Below are 20,980 nucleotides of genomic sequence, written 5' to 3'. Positions count from 1 at the left end.
GACGGTCGAATTCGAATTTCCCTCGACCGCTTTCCCCTATTGTGCTGCTCTGTGAATGATTACTTTGGAGAGATAGTGATTCCATGCATAGAAAAGATTTTAGGTTGATCCATTCATTGCTAGGCGAAAGAGCGTTTAGCCTTGGGCTACAAAATTGAATACAGATGTGTAAACTAAGTTGTTACTTTAATAATAGAAAGTGATATTAAATATGTCGCTTTTAAAAACAATATCATTATATCAAATATTCGTTCATTCTTTTTACGCTTCTTTTTATAATGGCACAGTTACTGAAAGTGACTTTTGATAAATATTGATGACCAACATCCTTTAACACGTTGACTGCCACACTAATACTCTTAAATATTTCTACTGCGATTAAATTTTATTTACTGACTATTGAAGACTACATAATCAAACATTTATTGTGGTATTTCTTTTTGTAACTTCACCGAAATTCAAATATTTCATACAAATTCATTTTTTTTTTATATTTAACTTTCAAAATTAATTGTTTTATTTCTTCAGTAAAAAGCACTGTCACCCATATATGGGTGACATGGCGGGCAACGTGTTAATTTAGAATACATTTTAGGCTTTTAAACGGGTACCTGTTGGTAGTTTTAATGTTAAAATACACAGCTATGAGCATATTTCAATTGCAATCAATCTAAACTTCCACCCCAAAACTACAATGGAGAGTGAATAAGTTCAGGGGGTATTCTCGTCTAAAGGATCAGAAAAATCACGTTTTCTTTTTCTATATTTCGAATGTATACGGCATTGTGAATAAACAAGCAACAATATTTTTCCAAATTCGTAAAAGTAATAAAGTTATAGCCCCAGGATATGAACGCGTTATGAGCTCCATAAAATTTGATAGATGCTGCTACAAAGTTTTCGCCGTGTTATCAATCTCACTAACGTTCTATCTTGTATAAACGGCCAGAATTACTTTAAACGAATCAAACTATAAGGGGAACAAAATCACATGGTCCTTAAGACCACCATAGCGATATCTCGTCTGCATCATTTGGCTAACGCGTTTCTCTATCCTTTTCTTTTTCGCACAAATGCGCAGACATGTCTTTTCTGTCCTTTAATAAGAGTACAAGCTAGCGATCCACGAGTGGGGAAGTGGTCTCGAGGGGCTGGTTAATATTGTTCCGACTGTAGCTTTTAATTGGGAGGTCCAGCTGGTGCTGCCACTATCGCCAGACCGTGAGAGAGATGTAACGACTGCGAAAATGTTGCGATCGATGCGACTATCATAGTCTCGTATGAAGAAATTTTGAAATAGATCACGCCTATTTTAATTTCTACATGCTTCTAAATTAACTATACGTATACCTATCAGGATCTAGATATACCCTATAAATTCAGTATATTTTTTTTATGATTGAAAATCATCAACAAATAGTATGGGTGCATGTCTGAAAAATGTCACACTGGCGTAACGCTTGATAATAAAGATGTTAGAATCAAATAAATCGCAAAAATGATTTCGCATGCCCCTTTCCTGTATCGATTTTCAATCACCTGATTCTTACGCTCGTCCTAAAATCTGTAGATTTTTTAACATCGAATCAATTTTTTTCGAACTGTTTGTCGCTTGCTGAATCGACCCTGATTGCTTTTTATAAATAAACAAACTATATTTATCCCTAGTTGATCCCAAAGCATGTTCACCCGTTATAAACATTCGCTTCTTAGATAATTCTACGCGCTTTCTTCCCACAGTAATAAATTAGTTGCTAACGCGATGATCTAAATGGTTTTGGCGTCGAAAACATTAGTCTGGGTGAACGAAATGCTTGAGAGTTAATAGAAACTAATTTTTATTCCAAAAATAACGAGTAAGCCGTCATCCTAGTCGCGGATCTCAGTTCGAGAGACTCAGTCACAGAGGAAACTTAAAATAGGATTTCACGAATACTCCTGTATAACAGTCACTCGGTCGGCATCGTAATTGAGCCGGCGCCACGGTTGAATTTTCGTCAAGTGGTTAATAATAAACCTCAGAAAAAGTTCGCCGACTTCTGACCCGCGAGTCAAACGGTCCAGCTGTATCTGTACAAAGTTGTCCAGGAAATCTAGATCTCTCGTTGGTCAGGCGGTATCAGAAGTTCCCGCTGATACCCCGATACGAGCGAACCACAGTCGCGTCGCCGAAACGTCATCGCCATGAGCACCGAGCCGCATTTAGACCGGGTTCACAAGCCCGCCTTCTCATTTCTCCCCTTCCATTTGGGATACTCTGTTGTGCGGTGGTCGTGCGATAGGAACCATGGTCCCGTGATGCTGTTTCGCGGGCAGTTTCCAAATCGCACGCGCTCCCAGGACCGTCACTAAGCGGAGTATCGCCTGGCGCGTTAAATAGCTTTTTTAGATTTCGAGGGGTGGAAGATATTTGAAAGAAGAATTCAGGAGAATTGTAGCTGGATTAAATACCTGCTAGCTCCCCGTAGCTGAGTGCAGTAACGTCTAGCATCCGAAGTTGAGCTCAAAACTTTATAATCCCTCGTAGCTAAGCTCAGTACTTTCTAGCGTGGAGGTCCATATACTTTTTTGGGAAAGGTCAGGGATAGTGTGAAGATTCCCCGTTCTGCTCATACACCGGTTGGCCCCCTCGGTCAAACAGCTGCTAAATATGTTAAACATGCTACAAACTCCCCACGGTGAAGGGTACAACTTCTAGTGAGTGCGTTACAACTACTGGTTTCACCCTCGTGGATCTCTGCTACCAGACCATATAGAATTGTTGGTAGTGTTTCTTTCTCCGCAATCTAACAATAAATATTCTTCATCCTCGGGAGTTTCAGTAGCTAAACATACTTACCCTACAATTCCAAAACATTCGAGTATCTATAAAATTCTCCTCTCATTTAACATTTAGCTAGTTCATAGCACTCCGAACCAAACGAAACAATTCCAAGTACTGACGCTAAGAAAAATCCGAGTTTAGAACCTACCCAGCTAACCACATACTTAACACCCAAACAAACCTAACACCCAAAACAAACCAAGTACCCAGGTGTCGAGCTCGATCCCATCGCTAGAAGTCTGCCCTGTGGTTCATCTCTCCTTCCCTTGGCGATCAGTTGCGCATCGGTCGCGGCTCCGAGCAACTCGGTTTGGACGATAGGCGGACAGTTTTCAACTTGCGGCCAGTTTCCAAATCGCGCGCGCCGTCCCGCGTATCGCGAAAGAGGGACGCACCTGCACGCCGTCGCCTCGGCGCGCAGCTGCGACCTTCGACGCCCTTGTGCCGGCGGACGTGCAGCGCGACGCCTGTCCTCGTCATTTTTACGTCGGACGCACGCACGATCGCGCGCGCGGGTCCTCAACGTTGGACGAAACGAGATTCGTTGGTCGTGTATTGCGACGCAGATCGCAGGTACTTCGAATCTGACGCGCGCTGCGCCGTGTCGCAGGTCTCCCGCGGAAAAGTGGTGCCCGCGTCGACCAAGGGCACGGTTAACGACGCTGTGCCCCCCCGAGTGTCGTGCCCCGCTTTTATCGGCCCTCTGGAAGGGGCAACAGCGAAAGGATTGCACGACGGAGAAACGGTGAGTGCGACTTGCACCGTTTTGTTTACCCTCCCACCCCCTTGCCCCTCCCCCTCCGCCCTACACCCTCCTCCCCCCCCCGGCACGCGGAAGGGATGAAGAGGCGCGTACTTTGCACGGAGGGCTTTTAAATCGCAGAGACGCTGACATTTTTGTAGAGAGAATTGTGCGATTTTTGGACCGTGTGATCGGTATTTGAAATGATCCCAGGGACGCGACCCTCGCTGACATTTTTGTAGAGAGAATTGTGCGATTTTTGAACCGTGTGATCGGTATTGAAAATGATCCGTTTGACGATTTGAAGGAAGCTTGTTCAAGGAAGTTCTATTGAGTGATATATTGATCGAGAGGTCAAGACATTACAAGTGAAAGTAATCGTTATCTCGCATGTTGAATCACGGGGACGTGCCTCTGACTGTTCGAAATTTGTCTATGGAGAATTGGATGAAATATGTTGAACCACGTCGACGGTGTTGACAATGATCTCTTTGGCTATTTGAAAGGGGTCGTTTGAGGGAACGTGTTTCTGTTTGTTTGAAAATTTGCCCGTTGATTTTCGTTTACTGCTTCAAGGGATTTGTTTCAAGGGACTCTGAAAATGATTATGTTGAAATCGATTTACACTTAAAAATTGCTTTGGTTTCTGTGTATTCGAGTAGAGCAAACAAAAAATATTCATTTAAAACTCGTCACTCGAGACGTTAAAAAATTCAGTGTTTAATCATCACGTAAGAGAGAGAGAGAGAGAGAGAGAGAGAGATTTCGTACCATTCATACATACATGTATATAGGCTAGACAAACACGTGGAAGGTGTTCTGCGGGCGTCTTAAAACAAACCTAATGGAAATTGAAATTAAATGAAATTATTTGTTATTCTCTCAGTGGGATATGTCGAGTCTGTGTGTTTTAGCGATTCGAAGTTGTTTGATTCGTGCTTCTATCACGTGTTGGCGACTAGAGATGTTTCGAAAACCATGTCGGGATGATTTATTACTCCCCATTTCGTATGATCTAGTGGGTGTGAGTCGTTAGGATTTGCCCTACTTGTAAGTGCTTACGTATATATGGTTGATCCACTTGTAAATGCAATCGAAAGACCTGTGCTAATAGATTGCTCCAGATTCGTGTCGCATTACTTTTACAAGCCACAACGCGTGTATCCCGTTTCGACACAGGAAATGTTTCAACTATTCAACAAATTATTACAGAACTTCACGTGACGTTGTCCCACCCATCTTAGGGTCTCCTGTCATTCTCGATTCAATTTATACGGTATCGATTGCTGTGACGTCAGCGAGCAACGTACGGCACCTTGGAGTAAGCACGAATGATTCAGAAAGTCAATCTTCTGAGCTAATTCTATTAATTTGTATGTAAATCAATTAATATATATCCTATGCATATTTATAATTAATTTATACTCGAAGAGGTTTAAGTTGCAGTGTAACCGGATTGGTTATTGACTTTAATATTCACGACCGTTTCGTATTCATTAAAGTGGCTTTCACATTTTTTTTTCATTCGGTACTTCGTGACGACTAATACATAAAAAAAAAAGTTGCTTCAAAGTAAGGTAATAAATTTTCTTATCCACCTGGTCGTTGTTTTCCTCTTCCTATCTGATTTTTATGAACGTAGTTGATCATTTAATACCCCTTCGGAGCTTTTCTACTATTCAAGTTTAAATGTTACCAGCGATTTACTAATTAGACACATTTTCAATTAGACGATATAACACGGTATGAGTACTCTACCCAAGAGAAATAGTTACGGGTCACGGAGAGCAACAGGTAAACGCGTTTCAACTTCCAGAACGTGAATGGCGATAATGGATTTATTTTCAATGAAAATGGAAACGTGGAAATCAATCACTGTATTCGCACAGCCGATCCTCCCCCTCGTCGATCTATCGAATGGTAATTGAAGTGTATCCGTTGTTCTCCCGCGGTATTGTACCATGTACCGACCGCGTGGCGTTTCTTCCTCTTGTACACATATGTGCACTTCGTTCGTTTAAATAACACAGAAGATAGCATTGTTACCACTATTCTCGGCCGTTCCCGATTAGCCATCGGGATTTTCCTCGCAGCAAGATTGCCACGCTTGTTGCAGATGTTCACGGGCGCTGTTGGTAGATCAATTATCGATACAAATATGCAATCATTATAGCTTTCTTCCTTACACACTCATACTCTTCACTGTGTACGATAGAAACAGTACATCGCTTTTCTTTATAGAATCTTAAAGTAGATTTTACCGTAAAAATTAGTTTGAGTACAAATGGAAAGAGGTCTGTATTTTTTTCAACCATCTATACAAGTAACTCTTAATAAATTCTTAATAACTCCTTAATAAAGTCTTAATAAAGTGTGTTATGTCATGGCTGGCAAAAGCTCTCATTGCTATGTCGTCACTCGCGAACGCGTTATCTCAAAAATTCCGTTAATAATGCTTCCTACTTCGTGTACCTTCCTCAGCGTTATTAAAACGATAGTAATTTCGTTACGTGCCGCGCGCAACGTACGAAATGATCGCGATACAGTTAAATCTCAGCACCACCGTCTGAAAGTATCGTTACGTCGTATAATTATCATGTGCCGTACGCGTGATAGGTTCACGTTACCGCGGCTAATCGTGTAGGTTTGGTAGCGTGTACAACTAATACGAATTGATATTCCGATCAGCTGCAATCATGACAACAAGACGAATTTAGAAAGTAAACAGTGGTTGCGCAATGTTTTCCTTTCTATATATATCGCACAAAAGCGCGAAACAAACGAGCCTAAGAGTAACATCATCATTTTTTACTATTTTAATTAAGGGGGGAGGGTCAAGTAAAATTCCAAATTTTGACCTTTTTTTTTGTTTAGAAAATTAGTTTACCATCTGGAGAATATGCTCCGATCATTTCAGCTGAAACTTCGAAGTCTAAGTGTACGGACTATTTTTAGATCCGGAAACTTTAAACGCATTTTTCTCAAAACACAACATTTCGCGTGCCGTGCAACGTAACTTAGAGATTTCTCAGCCGATTGCTACGAAACTTGGCACAAAGTATTTCTTAAACTATTCTCCTTTGCATCAACCTAAAGGTTTTTATAAAAATTGAAATAAACACTGTTTTTAATCAATTTTTTTTTATAACAAGATTTTTTTAACGTGGCGTGAAATTTTAAATTAAAAATTTCTTTTTAAATCTAGGTTGATGCAAAGCGTATTACTATATTTTAACGAAAAATTGGTGAATTTTTGATTTCAAATAATTAGAGTGATCTGTGCGTTGCACGGCGCATTTTCGAGAAGCCAATTTCAAACAGCTGCTGTTCATTCATTTATGAATATTTTTACATACAAAAAATTATATAGATTGTCTAGATGCTACAAAGTAACAAGTAATTAGTTGTAAGTAAATATATATTACGCACACTTCAAAAATAATTCGCGAAAAAGCGGTTGTTTACTTGACCCTCCTCCCTTAAATCATTTTTATTCTGGCAGTTTTCTAGAGTGGCATTTTTTCTAAATTAGCAAAAAATAGTCTCTTATTTATATTTTTGACAATGCCATTTCTTTATATTTTTCTAAAATAAATGATATCTGACTTCAGCATGAACTATTGTCACCTCCCAAATATGCCTTTGGTAATCGTAGTCGTTGAAAGCTCGTAGGTCAACTTGAAAGTGGGATTGGCACGTATCAGGAGCGAAATCATTGTTATACAAGCGTTTCATACACAAAGAAGCTGGCCATTAGCCAGTGGCACAATGAAATTACAACAAATGAGAGTAATTAAGTCGTAATTTATACCGGACAGCGACGAGTAAATCACTTTGAAACGAACTGTTCCGAGTTCATTGATGATAGCATCTAATTTGGTATTCAATTTACTTTAAATAATTTTGGACCGAACTAGTTACCCTAAGATAGCAACGCATGACTCGATGCGGCCACTTGCGTCACTGGTAGTGTGTTTATGTTCGTTTATCGGAATCCGTGCAAGAAGAAGACACGCGGACGAAGATAAACTCGCGAAGTTCTATTGTTAGTAACGGAACGAAAGTATTTCTTACTTTCATTGATATTCTATGTTCGCTTGAAGACTGGAAACTGGCTTTATTTCTTCTGAGTAGTCGATAGGAAGGTTTTGATGTAAATTAAACATATTTTGGGTGTCTGTTCTTACAGTAAAGGAATTTACTGATCCGTTCAAATTTTATTAGACGTAATTGGATGTAAGGAAGTAATTGTGCGCTTTAATATTCGATTATTTGTAACTCTAGTTTAAACAGATATATAAACATGAAAATAAATTTCAACGTTGCTTTTGCCATATTCCAACGAAATTATGGCCAAGTTTACCTTAAAGCTTGAGTTTCACCGTGATTTACACAAGCCGCCAAGCCGATAATGTTAAGGTTAACGAAGTTTCCCGCGGAAGAATGGGCTTCGTCGATGGCGAGATCTCTCACACGTGTTTTACAGGACGGTCGAAAAAGTGTAATTGATGTTCAGCCGCGAATGAGCGGCTAAATTACAGCAACGTTGCGTTGGTGTGCGCGCTGCCTGACCATTCATTAACTCTCTAACGAGAACCCTCTATGATAAAGGTTACGATGCCAATGTTACAAATTTTCTGAACGTTAATCGCGCGTGGGAACATTTGCCTTTCTTCTGCTCATTATCTGAAATTTTAATTATGACAAAAAAACAAATGAAACAAAATGCAAGGTGGAGCTGAAGTATTGTTACAGAAACATAGTCTCAAAAAATTACAACTAAAATTAAGAATTGAGTAATACGTATGATAGAATGGAAATAGAATGATAAATAATTTGTCCTCCGGTTAATAGAATATTTACCAAAGTGTATTTACTTTGGTAGCCTTGATGGAACCAATTATCAAACTTTTGAAAAATACTCATGTAACATGCAATAATAAATATATTACGCTGGTAGTAAATGCGATAACGCTGACATCATTCTATCGTTTCCAGACTGCGATAAGGATTAGCAGCGTACGCGTATTATGACGATACGCGAGTAATCCTTCGTTGATTAACGAATTCGCCTAAGCGCTGTACGTGGCTATCGTTTATTGGCGCGCAGCAGGTAACCATCGTCGAAAACATTTTTTTTTAAACGGAGTATTAACGATAAGAATTCTTGAGAAAGTTTGTTTCATTATAGAGTAGAATTTCCAGTATTCTGTACATGTCGCGCTCAGGGGGATTCTTCATAGTCCCTCGCAGCGCATAGAACATGCAATCAAATACGTTCAAGCGTGTATATCAAACTCTGGGGATTCAAATCAGTCGACCAACAACCTGGAGGACCCGAGTCTTTTAAACACGAGGAGCATCTCGGATAACCAATTAAATTCGCATAGGATTCTTGTAGGATCACGGAGCTGTCGCGGGCGCGAAATAGTTGCACCTCGGTACCTTGCATCTCCGCGACTCACTGTTAGTAACTCAATAGCGTGAATCAGTGTTTCTCAATATTTTTCAGCTCGTGGCCCACTTCTAAATATCATCTGTCTCTGTCGTATCTTATTTATATACTTCCAAGAAAATGGGAAACAGGACTTTTCTATTGATGAAATAAAAACATAGAATCTTAAGGTGAGGCATCAATGAAAATGATTCCGAATACGATTCGTGAATTTGGACAAGGTTACATCATTAAATACTACGAGAAATGTTAGATTAGCTATTTCCCTTTGTCTTGAGACAAAATTTTAACCTCGTGGAAATTTACACGAGTTTATTAACTTATTTTTGATAAACAATGACATTCTACATATTCTCGGAAATCTCTAGAATAGATAGGTTACAAAAAAAAAAATAGCTATTTATGTAAATTGCGAAATTAACAAGAAAAAAACAATAATTGGATAAAAATATTGAAGCAATAAGTATTCGTACAACTGTTTAATTTTTAAAACTTCATTAAAAAAAAAAAGAAATTTACATTAATTTATAAGTATATAATACTTCCTTCGTGGGATTTCCTTTTGATTTTATAATTATTGCAACTCTTCTGAGCATTAAATTAACTAAATTATTAGTTAGAAGTTAATAAGAAGTGAGATATTCTACCCTTCCTCTATTAGAGCCTTTTTTAAAAGTACTTTACTGAAAATTTGATGTTTTCTAATTCGTACGGAGCAATAAACTAACGTGTTTGCGTTACAAACTCTACTGTAAATGGTTCGTCATAAGAATCGTACAAATACTTATTGCTTTTTTACTTTTACCCACCTTTCGCACTTTTTTGTTACTTTTACAAATTATATGAATGAGTAAATGTTGTTTGGACTATATCTATCTTAGAGACTTCCGAGAATATGTAAAATATCATTGATTCTAAAAAAAAGAAGTTACAAAACTACAATTTCACACAAAAGTTTTTTGGGAAATTGATCGGTGTACGAATACATTATACACCCACTGTATACAATTAAGGGGGGAGGGTCAAGTAAACAACCGCTTTTTCGCGAATTATTTTTGAAGTGTGCGTAATATATATTTATTTACAACTAATTACTTGTTATTTTGTAGCATCTAGATAACCTATATAATTTTTTGTATGTAAAAATATTCATAAATGAATGAACAGCAGCTGTTTGAAGTTGGCTTCTCGAAAATGCGCCGTGCAACGCACAGATCACTCTAATTATTTGAAATCAAAAATTCACCAATTTTTCGTTAAAATATAGTAATACGCTTTGCATCAACCTAGATTTAAAAAGAAATTTTTAATTTAAAATTTCACGCTACGTTAAAAAAACCTTGTTATAAAAAAAAAATGATTAAAAACAGTGTTTATTTCAATTTTTATAAAAACCTTTAGGTTGATGCAAAGGAGAATAGTTTAAGAAATACTTTGTGCCAAGTTTCGTAGCAATCGGCTGAGAAATCTCTAAGCTACGTTGCACGGCACGCGAAATGTTGTGTTTTGAGAAAAATGCGTTTAAAGTTTCCGGATCTAAAAATAGTCCGTACACTTAGACTTCGAAGTTTCAGCTGAAATGATCGGAGCATATTCTCCAGATGGTAAACTAATTTTCTAAACAAAAAAAAGGTCAAAATTTTGAATTTTACTTGACCCTCCCCCTTTAATGAGATTCATGTCCCCCTTTACACCCTCCACTACTACTTAACCCCCAAGAAACACCTCGTGGCTCAGCTGAGGGTCGCGTTGGTCCTGGAGTTTGGAAATGAGAGTCATTGGCGAAAATGGCACAAGCCAGTGTTTCCGTTTCGCGTAGTCACAGCCTATTTTCATCGAGAGATTCCCCCGGCAGATTTCCGCCTAGGCTTCGTCGAAAGTCCAGGATATGGCAGTAATGTGATATCGCAGGACGCCCCGTAATCAAGGATAAAATTTGCCCGTATACCACCTCAGGTGGGGCACGACCTGTGAACCAGGTGTGTTGCAGGGTCGCCCAGCGGGATCCTTCTTAGCGTCTTCAGGTTGTCGACATGTAAAAAGTAGCCAGGCTTACATAGTCTTTGATCTTCGCGGCCGAGTCGTCGCGGTGGGGCTTTCTTTTGACCCCTGATGCTCTTCTGCGTGAGTTCACGTTCGCTATTTGCTCGACGTCCGTGATGGCCGCAATCCTTATCTCGATAAAAACGGGGAGAAAGGAGGAAAAGTTGTTTTTTTTTTTTTTTTTTTAGACACAATTCTTTTTGTTCGTATCGTTAGATAATAGCGAAATTGAGGCTTGGAATTAACGCGAGAGGTACAAATTAACATCTGTGACGTAAACATGGTTTTGAAAGTAACCAGAAGTCCCAATATCAATGGCCTCAAAACGGTGGGATTTCATTTTTTAAATGCGTATGTCTACCTAGGAGAATTGAAAACATATGAGAATTCTTTTAGACGTAGTCTCTTAAATTGAGAATAAAAAATTCATTATACTTTATAACAGACTCCCTTCGCTCCTTGGGATACGGATTACGTAAGCGAAGGTCACCTTGTAGCAGAGGGTTGCGTTCGGTCGAACGCGCGCTGGGTGGATTGTAGTTGTTGAAAGTCACCCCGAGGCGTAAGCTCCTCCCACGAGTCGAGCCTCCATGTAGTGGTTTTACTCGGTTTCCTGGTCGTGGTCGGGAAAGGTCATCACGAAGAGATCGTTCTCCTCCCCAAGGCGCAGTCCCATTCTGGGGAAAAAAGCAGGAAAGAGTGACTTCGTGGATTTAACGACACGAGGATTTCGTTTATCTAGTCTTGGCCCTCTCCAGCTGTGCCTTGCAGTGTTCTTGATCGTACTGAGTCCTTTGGAATTTTACAAGACTTGCAAAAAGACTTGTATTCGTTCAAATTGTTCCTCTGACTAGTATTTCGGATGTAGAGAATCTACATGTATAATTATTGTATTAGGTGTTAATTAATTCTGTGCCTTTCTTATATCTTCCTGTTTTATTGATTCTAGATTTTAGTGATTGTTTAGTGTCAATTTAGTAAAGACAAACACACTCTAATAAATTATGTTTGCTTTAATTCTTAGCTTCTCGACTCTGAAATCTGTTCTTCCCGAGCAAACTCTCGCGTTATGACGCGCCGATGTTCGCAGCAACCTGACAATCGACCTTTCGCTGCCTCTAGAAATAGATGTCGAAGAGAGAGCCAGGGAGGTGATAGAAAGAACTTCGTCTGTGGTCGGTTCACGTGCGTTTCGACAAAGGTTGAAGAATCGTCGGGCGATTAGCGCAATTAGAACGGAGTTTCGCAAGTTTAAAATATATTAAAAATGTCGAGCAACTTAGAATTCGAGGACCTAACAAAAGGAGTAGAGGCTGTTTTCAATATCTGTTTTCAATTATCTTTCTTTTCTTTTTAATTTAGAACGTAGCAAAAAATTTATTTGTGTTGGGTTCGTTATTTTTGCCTCAAGGAATTTCTTTTACGTAGAATTATTTCTACGGTACGTTATTCAGCATCCTGCGCTTCATCAGGTCGCAGTAGAAATTCTACGGTAGACTTAATCTCTCGTAAGTAAACATTTACACTGTACACATGGTAGAGACTTTACATTCTCCATGGTGGAAGCTGTATTTCTTAGCAGATGTGTACAGAAGGGGTATACATTAAAATTATAGAATATGATATTGTTCTGTAGGAAATGTTTGGTATGAGTGTTGCAAACGAAATTTATGTCCAGGGAAAATGTGTGGCAAAATCCATTTTTTAATTGGACATCTATCACACTACGTTACTAATTTCTGGAGAAATCAGGACACGAGGAAAACTTGAGTCAACAGTCGTTACTGCAATTAGTTTATTTTATTTCTGTGAGAGAAATTGCCTCTACTTTCAGTTCATCGAACCATGTAGCTCCTTAAGCGACGTGCAATTTGTGGTTGTTTCATTTATGGTTGCGGTTCATATGGCAATTGAGGCCCCATAGGAAGTTTGCTCAAAACAACGCGCAGGTAACCTGTCGTACAGCACTCTGCGACCTTTACAGCAAACATACGCAAACCCTAATAAAAAGTAAAATTGGTAGTTTCTCGCAAAAGCCACCTTAATTATTAATTCATTCAAACCTTGTGTTGAGTAAATATTTATTTGCCTACTTTGTACAAGCATCAGAGCAAGAAGGCATCCAAACAATTATTGGGAATTAATTAATTATCAGACAATCTTGCTAAGTAGTTAAATATTTCTTAAGTCTCAAACTTTGAATTCGACCTCGTTAACTCACTTTTAATCATTTTCATAGTAATCTATGTACTATTTACAAAGATTCCAAAGCACCCTTCAAAAATGTGTAACTTGGTACAATTTGGAAGTAAATCGACCGTATTTACAAATGGCGTGCTATTGTTGGATACTTTTGCGACCCAACTTTATAGAGAATTAATTACATTCTCGTAACAGATCATGAAAACACGATTACTCGGTGGTTCTTGTTGGCCATCGATTTGTTTCCTTTTCGGCAGTCAAAGTATAAAGGAAATCTCGGACACCTGATGGCTTGCGCGTGGAATCATGACAACCAACAACCCAACGTACAGGTTTCCGATGTTTTATGCCTTCGACCGTGAATCTCACCCCTGTTTCTCAATTATCGACGGTCGAACGTTTCAACGTTGGATCGGTAATTAATCGTACCATTCAGTTGCGCCAATTAAGTCAAACGAACGGTGTGTTTCACTTAAGTTTTACTCGCGGCGATTCGCCGACGTGTTAATTTTTTGTTATTTATGGCGGCCGGGGGTTCTCATAAGTAACACCAATTACAAGGCAGCGGTGTGTTTCGGTTTAATAAATGCTAGTTTATTGTACAACGAGAACCAGTCGCGTAAACGAGGTGATGCCAATGTAACGAGAAATGTGCTTTTCCTTTAACCTAGACGAATGAAATGGCACGGCTAATAATATCTCTGGATAATTGAACGTGAATTTTTAATTTAGAAGTGAGATTAAATTTCTTCTTTGTTGCTCAGAAGATTTCCTGTAGGATCATTCTTTAAAAATAATGAATACAACGAGTATATGAAACGAGAATTTGGATCTCAGCTTTTTGAACACTTTTAGTTTAAAAAAAAACACTAGGTTCTAGGTGCGCATTTAAAATATGTTCCTCGAACAGGACCTGATGACGTAGTTGAAACGTCGCTAAACAACTAAAGAAATGAAATCCAGTTGCTCTATTTCATTCAATAAATACGCCATTCTTTAGAAATAGTGGATATACAATGTAAAATGGGATTTGGATCTCTGCTTTCGATCATTTTTGTTTAAAAAAAGAATTCCTTACGCTGTGCATTCGTACGAGTGCATGTGAACGAAGAGGTTGCACACCAGTCGCGTTGCACTTTGCGTGTGGTTGCAGAGGCTGCAACGGCCAATGACTCCTGGTTACGGTCGTTCATTCGACGTTCGCATGCGAAATTAACGGGCCTACGGTCGCCCATCGAATTTTGGCCGCTGTCAGGAACGTCTTCAGAGTTTTTAGCTCCTTCGAAGTCCTATCATTGCTTCCAATGGAACTTCAAGCGTCTAATAAGAAAAGATGAGTATTACATTAAAAAATTACAAGTTTGATTTTCGAAGGGAAATTAAATTTTACATTGAACGTAATTTTACTTTTGCTATACCTTTGATGACATGGAAATCACTGTGTCATCCTCAGCGTCTTATTGGTGACGATACTCTGAATATAGAGCACACGCTACTCCAAGAACTTTGAAATTCGAGTTAACCTGTCGATACTTTTCTTTGCAATTGCTTACTCAAAGTAAAATTATCTCACTCTTCAAAGGCTGTTTCTACAGCCAGCATGGAGGGTTCGGTGAAGTTGGCAGATACTTCTCTCGGCGAACCGTCAGGCTAGAAATAGCACGAAGTTTAAGAGCCATTGGATTCACATCCTGTTAAATTAACAATTAAATGCTCCCATTTGATTTTCGCGTTCCTTGGATGATCCGGTTTATGCTACTCCTCAGGACAGAAGTGTTATTCACCCTTAATAGGCTCTATCAGTCATTCACCTTGCATTGTTGCAACTCGCCAGTGGCTGCGGCCCTGACAACGAGGTATTCCTATACAGGGTGGGTCGCACATTGCGACTTAGTGTATCTTTGTTCTGAATGGAGACAGGCGAACAGGGAGATCTTAAAATTATGCATCCAAATTCATTTTTGTCTAAGCCTTCTAATTAATTTGAGTAAATCACTTCACTTATTGAAGCGTTACTTCAGCAATAGAAATCTGACGTGAAGTCTTCGTAAACCTAATGTTATATAAGCTGGTGTCGCTTAACTTTGTACGAAACAAGTCCCAACAATTTTGGCGAATATTATCCTTGATATACTTCATATACAAAAAACCATAAGAGTTGATTCATCCATAAAGTGTTCGTCTAAAAGAATGCACTTGCATTTCTACTACTTATAGTTTCCAAAAAACATTTCCAAATGGTTATAATTAATATTTATAACAGTACAGCGAAAAAGAAAATACATATATTTTCCCTAAGAAAATGCACGAGTTCAAACACAATATCAACATACAGAAACATACAGTATTTTTGTTGACTGCTAGGTTTAATGTTTGGGTGCAAATTGTTAGTCAGTCGCGATTTGTGAGAGTCACCTAGTATGTGAGTGCGGGACGTTTATTCTCGCGGGAGATACAGGCCTCCTCGAACTCGGCCAGGTTGAAATACGATGCGTTACGCACGATAATGCGTCTTAAGAGAGCAACGAGATTTTCCTCCCTTTTCGCCGCGTGACCACACCCTCTGCGAATCGTATACCGGGTGTCCCCGTGAGCGGTAACAATGTAATTGCGACTCGTCGTTAACGACGAGCAAAGCTGGACCATCGTTAGCCTGTTGTGACCGCAGGGAAAAATACAATTGGTCGAAACATTGCATTCGATGCATCCTTGGACAGGTTAGTCTTGCTTAACTCTCTTATTTTCATACTAGATCAATAATTCAGGCACACGCGTGAAATCGTACGTGTGAACGTCCAAATAAGTGGCAAAGTCACATCTAACCCTATACCTAGCACAGTCTTATAACAATTGATTTGCCACGTTTATTTAATCAATTACTCAAACCGGAGTTCAGTCACTCGATGCGAAATTTAATTTCACTTCGTAAATCAGATTAGCAATTTTTGTGTAATACTGTTTCTTCTTATCAGACATTTGAAGATTCATTGTACGCGACAACGGGCTAGATAGTTAATTTAGTTACACTTGGAAAATCGTAACGACGCTTCGCTGCGCCACACAGAAACGACTATGATATGCATAGATAATAAATTCCACGACGCGGTTTAAATTTTATTTATGGCTACACAAATTACATTAAGCACAATATTGCCTCGAAGTTCATGCATTGCACATTTCGTTTTCTCATTTGTCGCAGACCAGTTGGGCAACCCGTGCATCGGGATTATCATTTGGTACCAATTGTACAAGAATGTTGTCGAGCAGAAACTTCTCTTGGGAGAGAACTTCTCTTGCTACATTTATTACAGATTATATCAAAATTGATTGCACTTGGATAGGATAAGCCGTTCTTAAGATTCGGCACGGCTTATTTGGCAGGCTCCAATGGCGAATTCCTGGAATTTTGCATGCTCCCCTTCACTTTGTTAACAATAAGGTACTTCTTTCCTAACAGGGGAAATAAAACAGAAGAAGTTTCTTCAGTAAATATAAATTCTTAACAGTTTTCCACCGATATTCATAGTTTGTACTAGGTGTAGAAATAAATTCTTTTCTAAAGTAAACTTACAACTTACAGACTTAAATTTATTTATGTATAAAGAAACAATACAACTTTTGATCTTTCCTCAATCGCACAATCCAAGAGAGCACATATATTTGTGAAAACAAAATGGCAAATAAATACTTAAACTACAGTCACAAATGATCGAATGTAAAGGTAAAGAATTAATTTCTACACCTAATACTTCACCTCTTCTAATTCCGCCAAGTACGCGATAATGTGTCGGGAAGTATTATGATGCAATCAACTCCGATCATTTTTCACTCTTCCTCGGAGACGTGACCACTCCCTGCTCAGTTATGTCGTGCGTTCTTACCGCTTCGAGAATATCTTACTATCGCGAGGCAGCGTCACGCACGATCCTAAGACACGCGGCTCGTCATTTTTTCCCTAGTAAAAATGATTTAACATGCACGTCACTCTGACTGTTCAGGGAATTCTTCCTGCTTTAATGACCGGGAATGATACGAATGAAACGCGCCGGGCACGCCTCGCGTGCATCACATCCGGAGAAATGCTTTTTTAACGGATCGTTTAAGGGAAACTATTATTATTTGTTTGAGTATGATAGGGCAGGGCACTGCGAATGGTTCAGCGCACGGCGAGCTGTAGAACTAGTTGTGTCACAGGGAAACGTCATTGTTGTTTAACCTGTGGCACTAGTAGTTCGACTGCTCGTCGTGCGCTGGAACGATTCCTGCTCCATTAGGGCTGCTGTGTAAGCGATGGTCAAATTGCAACGTGTGTTTTTTGTTTCTTAATAAATTTGATGAGCGTAGTTGCATTTATACCTGACTGTGGCACACATGGTCTGAAATTAAATGGTATGGCAAGAGATTAACTGTCCAATGCGGTATGGAATTTTTACTTATTGAGTCGAATAGGCTCACCGTCTTCCTACTCTGATAATGTATCGGTAAAAGATATGTTTGGTATATTATTCTCCGTCGCATGAAAAATAACTTATATCCGACTTGAAATTCTCCTAGACTATCAAAGGTTAAAGTTAGCCAATTCACGTGACTCGCGTAAAACGCATTAATAACGTGAATCAATCGTCACGATAATGCAGGTTATCGAGAACGGAGGTCTCTTCGATTGTCCGCACGAAAAAATTTGTATCTTTCGTGTGTCGCGGATAAATCTATTTTCTTCCCGAGATTGCGCGGCCTTTTTTCACAGAAACGCCTTGAGCAGTGCATCGCGGAAACACTTGTAGCCAGGCTAGATTAATATTTATAGCGCGTAGAGAACGTGGCAATAATTTACACGACTATCGACAACGGGTCTTTGTCTCGTGCTGCGGGCCGCCTGTCCATCCCGATGAATTGTAACTGTTCATGCAGTCTATGCATGAAATTTAGATATATAGCGCGCTTGGTGTTTACGATACACACGTTTCCGTTGAAACCGGTGCGATTTTCTTGCACCCTCGCCTCTGGCGTCAAACCGATCGCTCAAAACGGCTATAAACATCGCAGGAGCCTCCGTACTTAAACGTCTCGATAACTTCGTTGGCCACCCATTTTTTTTCTTGAGGTGAAAACGTATGTTGAAAGTGCAATTTTCGAGGTATTCCATTTTCGACGATTAAAATTATTTAAATAATTAGGAAATCAAACAAATAATAGCTTAACCACCCCTTCCCCCCTAATTTCATATGGAGTAAAACATATCTCAATAACACCAAAATCGATCATTTCAATAGCGTAGCAAATGATCGATTTAAGGGGTGCCTCTAGTGTATCGCCTTAAAATGTAAACTATGTTTCGGAATTTTTTTAAAGGAAACTTTAAAGTATATCACTTCCAATGTACACATGTGTATTAATACATACTAAACGTATACTCTCAAATTTTGTCAAGTAAAAGTCCACCGTTCGTCGCTCCATTTCAAGGCCTGCAACTTTGTCAGTTTGTTTATTTCATTTCTTAAACATAGAACGACTCACAGCCGTGGTCTATCACTCTAACCATCATATTTTAATTATAAGTACAACTACTCTAGTAGAACCTTTTTTACATTCTTTCAAATGCCCTGAATTATCATTCTCACACGTTCCAAATGACTTTGACCTATTATCCACGGTCAGAGATGTAGTATCCGCGCCTTCCATTCCCAAGAATAAGAAGTCAAAACCAGAACACGCAACGTAGGGTACGGGATTGGTCTTGTAGGTAAAGCGGTCGACTGTCCGCGCCTTATTTTTCGTTTAGACTCCTACAGAGACGGTTCTCGACGCGATCAATTTGCCAATTTTTCAACGAACCAGTTACTTGTTCCTGACCTTCGACAGTCGCGATTCTTGAATGTCCGTAGGATCGATTACACGAGCGACAAACGTAAAAATGAATGTCGAAACGTCGCCGTAGGGCAGCGATTCGTCGCTGGTTTATGTATCCCGTAGTCTCGGGCCAGTTTGGGTACGATTATTCGCGGACACGGTCGAAACGTTCTGCTGGCACGAATTATCTTTATTGCTCTCGTTCTCCTTCTTGCTCACCGTGCACCCACGACACGCGCTGTTCATGTGACGGACAGCAGCAACCATATCTTCGCGTCTTGCGACAGTGGTATCGTTCCTTTCGACCCGGGAGCCAGTTCCCTTTCCTGCAGTTTTCGAATTCAGGGTTCAACGCTCAATTGCTCCTTTAGCAAAGTAAAACACCTCAAATAATGAGTTGACCAAGCTATATTTCTTGGAAATTAGGATGCATAGCTTGTCTTGAGCAGTCGAGAAGGCTGAGAAATTGACATTTTAAGGGTTCTGAGAGATTTAGATTTCAGGAGTTCTAAGAAATTTGGTTTTCGGAAACACTGAAAGATTTGGATTTCAAGGATCCTGAGATTTGGTGTCTAATTCTGAAAGGTTTGATGTAGATTTCAGGGATTCTAAGAAATTTGGATTTCAAGGGTCCTGAGAGACTTGGTGCCTAATTATAAAGGAGTAGATGTTTGATTCTGAAAGATTTGATGTAGATTTCAGGGGTTCTAAGAAATTTAGATTTCAGAGACCCTGAGAAATTTGGGTTTCAAGGATCCTGGGAGATTTGGTGTCTAATTCTAAAGAAGCAGATGTCTGATTCTGAAAGATTTGATGTTTCCGATGTTCGATAAAAAGGATTTAAGTGAAAAATATATGATTCCAAGGCGTGATTCTATAAGAACAGAAAATATTTAAAAATATAGTGTAAGCTTCAGTTGAGTTCGTTGGTGTCAGGGATCCAGCAACTTACTTGATTTTTGCCAGCAACGACGATGACATGGAACACCCTCGTGCGTTCACGTTTTACCATTTGCCATCTTTAAAGATATTTGGCAGCTACTGGCACAACTAAGAATACCGTCTCTTGTTGGAGTTTTATTTAGGTCAATGCGACTGTTCGTTTCCAAAGATACCGCTGCTCATTGTTACTTCTCAGTTCTTTTCAGAGATACAAACTTTCAATTTCACTTCGCCTATTCGATACTCGACTTAGAAATTCCAAGTTCTTTAATTATCAGAGTTCGACCGCTTCCTCTTCTCGATCATTATTAAGTTTTCATTGGGTCCACGTGGTAAATAGAAGCAATCAAAGCGGAACGAGGGAGAATGGTCAGAAATCAGTCTTAATGAATATTAATGACTTGGTGGGTTCGCTAATTTAGCTACCATCGAGGAAAAGACTCCAGACGGGCTCCTAGGCGCTTCTGTCGGGCATCGTTGTTGTAAAAATATGAGAAATCGCGTACGTTTTCTTATCAGTTGGCAGATGTTGGGAAAGAACGGTGAATCGTTTTAAGCAACGGTGTACGCACGCATAAATTACGGTGGAGGGTTAAAATTAGGCGCAACTTGTAAGCTTTTAGTGTTATCTTCACCGCGAATTCTATTTAGGTCGGGTCTTATCGCTCACCAGTTTTGATAAGGTCTAAGAATCAATGAAAGTCACCTTGGTCGTCATCAAGCAATTCATCGCTGTGTCACGCCTTATATATTTTTTAATACGGCTGAATTTGTTTCAACAGTTGTAATTTGCATTCATAAAGTTGAGGGTAACCTTGAAGTGCTGCAAACTTAGATCGACACACATTAAACGTCTGCACGTGTTATCTTATCAATCAAACATGCCACTATTTTTGTACTTCGCGTGCTCTAAATAAATTAG

At 39.3% G+C, this 20,980-nt stretch overlaps 1 protein-coding gene across 1 annotated transcript in view; it reads left to right on the top strand.

Annotated features, from left to right (window-relative positions):
- The window catches only part of LOC128894619 (glycogen-binding subunit 76A), a 58,838-nt gene that overhangs the window by 473 nt on the left and 37,385 nt on the right, over positions 1-20,980 (top strand). The gene's annotated exons all lie outside the window — the stretch shown is intronic.

This window comes from Hylaeus anthracinus, unplaced genomic scaffold (assembly GCF_026225885.1).
Source record: "Hylaeus anthracinus isolate JK02 unplaced genomic scaffold, UHH_iyHylAnth1.0_haploid 4, whole genome shotgun sequence".
NCBI classification, from domain to species: domain Eukaryota; kingdom Metazoa; phylum Arthropoda; class Insecta; order Hymenoptera; family Colletidae; genus Hylaeus; species Hylaeus anthracinus.
Note: the sequence above shows the minus strand (reverse complement) of the source record. Positions and strands in the feature narration are given on the sequence as shown.